Below are 8,510 nucleotides of genomic sequence, written 5' to 3'. Positions count from 1 at the left end.
CTATGAAGAATTCCTATCTTGCACGTGCCCCAAAAATTATTGTGAACATAATGCAAATTACTCCCTCCGTAAAGAAATACAATAGCGTTTAGATCACTACTTTAGTGACCTAAGCGCTCTTATATTTTAATAGAGAGTTGTATGAGTTCTTATTTGTGATGCAAAATTTTCCTGTGTCCAACTTATCCAATATAGCTACCACCATTCTTATTTGTGATGCAAAATCATGCCACCACCATTCTGCAACGACATCGTTGTTGCAGAAACTTGTCTTGAAGGTGATGTTGCAAACAACGATGCAGGGCCAAGCGCAGGGTGAGCGTCAGCGTACGGCGCGGTGGCTGTGGCCGATGCCGGAGGTGCTGATAGGACGACGGTGAGGTTGGCGACGCTCCTTGTTGGATCCGTTGAGCCGGTCGACGGGGAGGCAATCGACGGCGGAGATCCAACATGGTGGTGCTGAGCGACAATGACCTGGAGGCGGCCTACTCAGGCGGGCTCGGCTGTTGGGTCGACATAGGGGTGGCGGAGCTCCATGGTGGCGAAGTGCAAGGGCTGTCTCCCGCGGCAATGAATAGGAGGAGGGGAGGCGTGTGGTGGGGTGATTTCGCTGGCGGTCGTCTAAGACCAGCCGTTGTGGGGCGCTTATCCCTGGCTTTGCCGCGGTTGTGGATTGGACGAGGTAGCGAGTAGGCAGATGGGCTTGGCGTTCTGCAAAATGCCTTGTGTTGCGCTCAGTTGATTGCAACATGACCAATGTTGCAAACAACATGTGCGGTGAGGAAGATGATGTGTGCCGCATGATCAAACACTGATCGAACGGTTGGAAAGGCGGTCCATGTCTCGCTGTTATCAGCCGGCTGAATCTAATTTTCCCTTAGAATATGGACCTGGTAAGTGTCACGCATGTGGCATAAGCACATGACTACTTCGAACTTTTTTATGGCAAGTTTAGTGACGTGGGTATAAAAACTTTAGTTGTCAAACGTGGCAACTTTCATTTCAAATGGCAAGTTTAGTTTTTTTTAGATGACAACTTTAGTTGTAGAAAACGTCAGCGCCGGGGTGCTTCCTGCTATATATGTGACACTTATCATTTGGATAGAATATTTGTGTCGAAGTTGCAACGCACGGACGATACCGAGTCATACTAACAAAAACTAGTCATACTAAAAATACAAATAGAGCGGAGAAGAGATAAGAGAGAGAAAACGGAAAGCAGGGTTAGGAGATGCGTCATGCAAAAGGCAAAAATCCAAACAATACTAAACTAGGTAAACATGCGGTTGTATTGTACTATGAATCTCCAGCGAATAAATGTATATATGGTAAATCCGGGACGTCAACATACTGGGGAAAGAATTTTCTCAGAGGTATAAGCTGGCACGACCAGATATTAAACAGGACATTCCAAATAACTTGACGTTCCAACGGACTGAATTCGGCCACACACGCAATAAATATCCTGAGCTTGCTTTGTATCACGATACACCCGATTCATCGATCATCATGTCCTTCACGGGTAGATCTGCCATCTCCGGCGGCAAGCTCCTCGAGGACAACATCATCACCGCCAGCACAGCCAGCGGGTACCACTTGCTTGTCGTTGACGGCCACTCGCGCATTCGCGGATCCATCGGCTCTTGCTTTTTCATCATCGGCGGTCAGTGTTGGCGCATCTACTACTGCCCCCATGCTTATGGCGGCCTCGTGACTCTACGACTTTGCCTCGTCGAGGGCACTATAGATCCTGTGAAGGCACATTTCGAGTCCAGTTTCGTTGAAGTTACGGACAAGCAAGAGTGGGCACGTATCCATGGTGGCAGTAAAATATTTGAGTTCCGAGACCGGTGCGACCACCATAAAAAGGTCATCAAAACAGAGTTCTTGGAGAAATTCATCAGGGACGACAGTTTCACCATTCGGTGCGACGTCATGGTCCTTGACGAGGATGTCCTCCCCATTGAAATTTCTTCCTTGATCCCGGTGCCACCGCCCGACATGCAGCAGAACTTTATGAACCTTCTCCTGGATGGTGTGGGCACGGACGTCATGTTTGAGGTGGGCGGCGAGATGTTCAACGCCCACAAGTGCATCCTCGCGGCCCGCTCTACTTTCTTCAGGACATTGCTCTTCGGCCCCATGAAAGAAGGCATGTCGTCCACGGCCACCATCGTGCGGATAGACGACATGCACGCTGTGGTATTCAACATGATGTTGTGGTTCATCTACGGTGACTCACTGCCAGCTCCTCCGGTGGATGAGAACGAGAGCGTTCTTCTGCAACACCTGCTCATCGCAGCGGATCGGTAGGACCGCCGGCGGCTGAGGGCGATGTGTGAGAAGAAGCTATGCGAGTGCATCGACATTGGATCGGCAGCAACCATCCTGACACTCGCTGACCAGCACAGCTGTGACGGGCTGAAGAATGGGTGCTACCGTTTCCTCCAGTAACCGGCCAACATGAGGGCATTCGTAGAGACACAAGAGTTTGATCATCTGAAGAGGAGCTGCCCGCATCTTATGAAGGAAATTCCCATTAGCATGCTTCCCTCGCCTAGCCTAATTCAGTAGCCCTTCTTAAGAAATTTATTGTTGGAAAGTTAGGCAATTTCATGATTAATTCATTGGCTCATGACTAGCTCTTCTCTATTTTGGTATCTTCTATCCTTACATATGCATGATTGCATTTTACAATACCCACACGGTGCAGGTTGATCAAATCGGTTTCTTCAATGAAATGACCCATCAGTGATATATCCTCGGATAGTATGCTTCCAGGGCATTTTACTACACGCACGGATGAATTATATGGAATTTAATTTACAAGTTGAGATGGCAATTATGGGGGGGGGGGGGGGGGGGGGGGGGGGGGGGGCGATAGTTGGAGGGTTAGATCCATAAGTTTTCATCCGTAGGAAAATTCCCAGTAGGGAGTTGGAATTTTTTTTTCTTTTGCGAATTAAACACTTCCATTACTTAAGCAAGGTCATTCAAGTCTTGTTGACACAAAACGTCAACATCTTCAGGAGCGCACCGAAGCCACACAGCAGTTTTGGGCAACGAGCGGCCCATTTGAGCAAGTGCATTACTAGCCTTATTCTGGTCTCTCCGGACGACTCGTATTTCATGCTGACGACCAGCAAGAAGCTGTCTTGTTTCTCCCACCATAGCTGCTACAGGTGACCTATTGGCCGTAGGGTCGCTGATCATGCGCGCCACCGTCGTGCAGTCCGTCTCGACGATGAGACTTTCAGTGCTCCATTCAAGAGCCAGGGCCACTCCCTCCATGCATGCCGCTACCTCGGCCTCGAGAGCACTCGAACATCTCTGAATGAACCTGCACGACGCAAAAATGATGGCACCATGATGGTCGCGCAAAATCATTCCTGCGCCTCCTGTACCTTCCTCTTCCTTCCATGAGCCATCAACATTTAGCTTCGCCCACCCCAATGGCGGTTTTATCCAGCGTTCCGGCGCTAGCGTGCAGGTCGTCGTGAGAGCTTTTGTTTTTCCTTTCTCCCTCCATCCACCGTAGGAGATGGCTGTCTTCCCCTTAACAACATCAGCTGTGGGGGTGTTGCTGAATATTGAGCAGTGTTTCAATGTATCCAGAGAGGAACCTGCAAGATGCATCAACGGGAGGCGCCGGCTTCTCATGATAGATTTCATTTCTAACGTACCAGTTCCGCCACAGGGTCATTATAATTGGTAGGCGTTCAGCATCGGTACACCCATCCAGCAGATGAATAATCCATTCTGAGCCTGTGTTGGCGATGGAATCCACCTTTGGCATGCTCCATGTGCTCGCCATCGCCATCATAATCGCCGCGCCAAGGGACACCTGCATAAGGCATGAAATGTGTCCTCCCGCTCCATTCCACATAAAACACAAATATTAGAGACCTGGAGCTTTTGCTTAAGCTTATTTTCAAGAGTGGCCAGCGAGTTCGTTGTAACACGCCATGCAAATACTCGTACCTTCGAGAGAGCAGGGCACCCCCACACTGCCTTCAAGACGGCACGAGTGCCGTCCGGTGCCCTGCTCGTGGAGCACATGGCGGTGCTGGTTCGCCCTTCCAGGGCAAGGTTGTAGGCGCCGCGTACAGTGAAGATGCCGCGGGTGTCAGGGGCCCAAGCTAGGACGTCATCCAGTCCTTGCGGGCTGGTTTTGATCGACAAGATGCATTCCACATCCGGGGTGGTGAAGAATTGTTGAAGGAGACCTACCCGCCATCGACCGTTGTCCTCGAGGAGTTCTGACACTCGCCGGAGCCGGCATGTGCCACACGCCGTGATTGGCCTATAGGACGTGGGCCGCGAGATCCAGGGTCCCGCCATATGCGGATACTCGCACCGTTGCCCACTCGCCACACAAGCCCCTGCTGAAGCAACTCGAGGCCATGTTGGATCGCGTGCCATGTTGGGGACGCATTGCCTGAAAAAACCGTATCCTCAAGGGACCCGTTAGGATAATATTTTGCTTTCAATACCTGAGAGCATAAGGAATCCGGTCTGGTGAGTAGCCGCCAGGCTTGACGAGCAAGCAAGGCCTGGTTGAAGATGCGGAAGTCACGGAAGCCAAGTCCCCCCTTGGCCTTTGGTTCAATTATTTTCTCCCATGCTCGCCAATGCGTCTTTCGCTGCCCATGCTTTGAACCCCACCAAAAGTTCCTCACTAAGCGTGTGAGGTCATCGCAAACCGAGCACGGCAATTTGAACACTCCCAAAATATAAGTAGGAATTGCCTGCAGGACGGATTTTATCAAAGTCTCCTTCCCTGCCTGCGAGAGAGTGTCACCCCATGCCATTTTTCTTTTGGTCAAACTCGCCTGCAACATCTGGAATTTCCCCTTGTGCATACGACCATCTGGTGTTGGCAATCCAAGGTACTTCCCTTCAAACTCGGATTTTTGCACCTGCAATTCCTGTCTGACCACCGCCTGCATCACCAAGGGGCAACTATCACCAAACTGAATAGAGCACTTTTGTGGGTTTATGAGCTGGCCCGTGGCCCTCGCGTATCTACGTATAACATTCTTCACATAAATAGCCTGGTCGGCATTAGCTTTGAAGAATAGAAGGGTATCATCGACGAACAATAGATGTGATATTCCTGGTGCACGGCTACATATTTTGATTGGTTGGAAAGCTTGCGTCTCCATGATACGTTTCCAACGTATCTATAATTTTTGATTGCTCCATGCTATATTATCTACTGTTTTGGACTATATTGGGCTTTATTTTCCACTTTTATATTATTTTTGGGACTAACCTATTAACCGGAGGCCCAGCCCAGAATTGCTGTTTTTTGCCTATTTCAGTGTTTCGAAGAAACGGAATATCAAACGGATTCCAAACGGAATAAAATCTTCGGGAACGTGATTTTCTCACCGAACGTGATCCAGGAGACTTGGACCCTACTGCAAGGAAGCAAAGAGGTTCTCACAAGGGTAGGGGGCGCCCCCCCTCCCATAGGGCACGCCCCCTGCCTCGTGGGACCCTTGGTGCTCCACCGACGTACTCCTTCCTCCTATATATACCCACGTACCCCCAAACGATCAGAACAGGAGTCAAAAACCTAATTCCACCGTCGCAACTTTCTGTATCCATGAGATCCCATCTTGGGGCCTGTTCCGGAGCTCCACCGGAGAGGGCCGTCATCACGGAGGGCTTCTACATCATCATAGCCTCTCCGATGAAGTGTGAGTAGTTTACCTCAGACCTTCGGGTCCATAGTTAGTATCTAGATGGCTTCTTCTCTCTTTTTTGATCTCAATACAATGTTCTCCCCCTCTCTCGTGGAGATCTATTCGATGTAATCTTCTTCTTTTGCGGTGTGTTTGTTGAGACCGATAAATTGCGGGTTTATGATCAAGTCTATCTATGAACAATATTTGAATCTTCTATGAATTCTTTTATGTATGATTGGTTATCTTTGCAAGTCTCTTCGAATTATCCGTTTGGTTTGGCCAACTAGATTGGTAGTTCTTGCCATGGGAGAAGTGCTTAGCTTTGGGTTCGATCTTGCGGTGTTTTTTCCCAGTGACAGAAGGGGCAGCAAGACACGTATTGTATCGTTGCCATCGAGGATAACAAGATGGGGTTTATTTCATATTGCATGAATTTATCTCTCTACATCATGTCATCTTGCTTAAAGCGTTACTCTGTTTTTAACTTAATACTCTAGATGCATGCTGGATAGCGGTCGATCAGTGGAGTAATAGTAGTAGATGCAGAATCATTTCGATCTACTTGTCACGGACGTGATGCCTATATACATGATCATGCCTAGATATTCTCATAACTATGCTCAATTCTGTCAATTGCTCAACAGTAATTTGTTCACCCACCGTAGAAAACTTATGCTCTCGAGAGAAGCCACTAGTGAAACCTATGGCCCCCGGGTCTATTCTCATCATATCAATCTCTATCACTTCTATATTGTTTTGCCATTTACTTTGCTTTTACTTTTTACTTTGCATCTTTATATCAAAAAAACTAAAAATATTCTATCTATCAGATCTCACTCTCGTAAGTGACCGTGAAGGGCTTGACAACCCCTAATCGCGTTGGTTGCGGGTAGCTATCGCTTTGTGCAGGTACGAGGGACTTGAGCGTGGGCTCCTACTGGATTGATACCTTGGTTCTCAAAAACTGAGGGAAATACTCACACTACTCTGCTGCATCATCCCTTCCTCTTTAGGGAAAACCAACGCAAGCTCAAGACGTAGCAAGAAGGATTTCTCGTGCCGTTGCCGGGGAGGTTCGCGCAAGTAAAGATTTGACTCCCGACAACGAGCCATTTCTGGCGCCGTTGCCGGGGAGTCTACGCAAAAAGTCAACATACCAAGTACCCATCACAATCCCTATCTCTCGCATTACATTATTTGCCATTTGACTCTCGTTTTCCTCTCCCCCCCAATTCACCCTTGCCGTTTTATTCGCCCTCTCTCTCTCCCTATCATCCCTCTCTATTTGCCTCTTTTTGCTCATTTGCTTTTGTTTGCTCGTGTGTTAGATTGCTTGCTTGTCGCGATGGCTCAACCAAGATTTGGTGATCTTCACCTTAAAAGGTTAGAGGAGATCGAAAACAATGTTAGGAAGTTTATGGTTTTGCAATTTGAGCATAATAATTTCTTTAGAAACGAGCTTAAGGAACAAAAAAGCTTTATGAGTTATATGAATAAAGATCTTGATGATATGTCTAAAGAATTTGAGGGTATAAGATCCCAAATTGCTTGTCTAGAAAAGATGACTGCTGAAATTTCGGACATGCAAGCAACCTTAGTCAATAAGATGGCCGCTAAACCGAATACTTTTGAAAATCAAGATGAAGATCTAAAAGTTATTGATGTGTCCCCTATCAAATCTTTGTTTTGCAATATGAATCTTGATGAAACTGAATATGATCTTCCTTTACCTAGAATGCATTCCAAAAATTCAGAGTATTTAGATCTTTATGATGAAATTGACGAAAGTGGGATTGAAAGAAATAAAAATTTAGATGTTGCTAAACCCACTATATTGGATTTCAAGGAATTTAATTATGAAAGTTGCTCTTTGATTGATTGTATTTCCTTGTTGCAATCCGTGCTAAATTCTCTGCATGCTTATAGTCAAAAGAAAGCCTTCACCGAACATATTATTGATGCCTTGATGCAATCTTATGAAGAAAAACTTGAGTTGAAAGTCTCTATCCCTAGAAAACTCTATGATGAGTGGGAACCAACTATCAAAATTAAAATTAAATATCATGAGTTTTATGCTTTGTGTGATTTGGGTGCTAGTGTCTCCACTATCCCCAAAAGATTGTGTGATTTGCTAGATTTCCGCGATCTTGATGATTGCTCTCAAAACTTGCATCTTGCGGATTTCACTATTACGTAACCTATGGGAAGAATTAATGATGTTCTTATTGTTGCAAATAGGAATTATGTGCCCGTAGATTTCATTGTTCTTGATATAGATTGCAATCCTTCTTGCCCTATTATTCTTGGTAGATCTTTCCTTAGAACGGTTGGTGCGATTATTGATATGAAGGAAGGGAATATTAGATTCCAATTTCCATTAAAAAAGGGCATGGAACACTTTCCAAGACAGAAAAGAAAATTGCCATATGAAACCATCATGAGAGCCACTTATGGATTGCCTTCCAAAGATGGCAATACCTAGATCTATTCTTGCTCGTTATGCCTAGCTAGGGGCTTTAAACGATAGCGCTTGTTGGGAGGCAACCCAATTTTATTTTTGTTCCTTACTTTTTGCTCCTGTTTAGTAATAAATAAATTATTTATCCTCTGTTTTGGTTGTGTTTTTTGTTTTTAATTAGTGTTTGTGCCAAGTAGAACCGTTGGGAAGACTTGGGGAAAGTCTTATTGAACTTGCTGTAAAAAACAGAATCTTTAGCGCTCACGAGAACTGCTGTAATTTTTATTTGAAGAGTTCTATTTAGTTAATTCTTTTTGTAGATGATTAATAGATAAATTCCTCATGTCCCGCAATTTATT

General features: G+C 46.1%; 1 pseudogene; it reads left to right on the top strand.

The window, feature by feature from the left end:
- Window positions 1-1,509: 1,509 nt before the first annotated feature.
- Window positions 1,510-2,574, top strand: LOC123153893 (BTB/POZ and MATH domain-containing protein 2-like; annotated as a pseudogene).
- The last annotated feature ends 5,936 nt before the right edge of the window (window positions 2,575-8,510 follow it).

Source organism: Triticum aestivum, chromosome 7A (assembly GCF_018294505.1).
Source record: "Triticum aestivum cultivar Chinese Spring chromosome 7A, IWGSC CS RefSeq v2.1, whole genome shotgun sequence".
In the NCBI taxonomy this organism is placed as follows: Eukaryota; Viridiplantae; Streptophyta; class Magnoliopsida; order Poales; family Poaceae; genus Triticum; species Triticum aestivum.
Note: the sequence above shows the minus strand (reverse complement) of the source record. Positions and strands in the feature narration are given on the sequence as shown.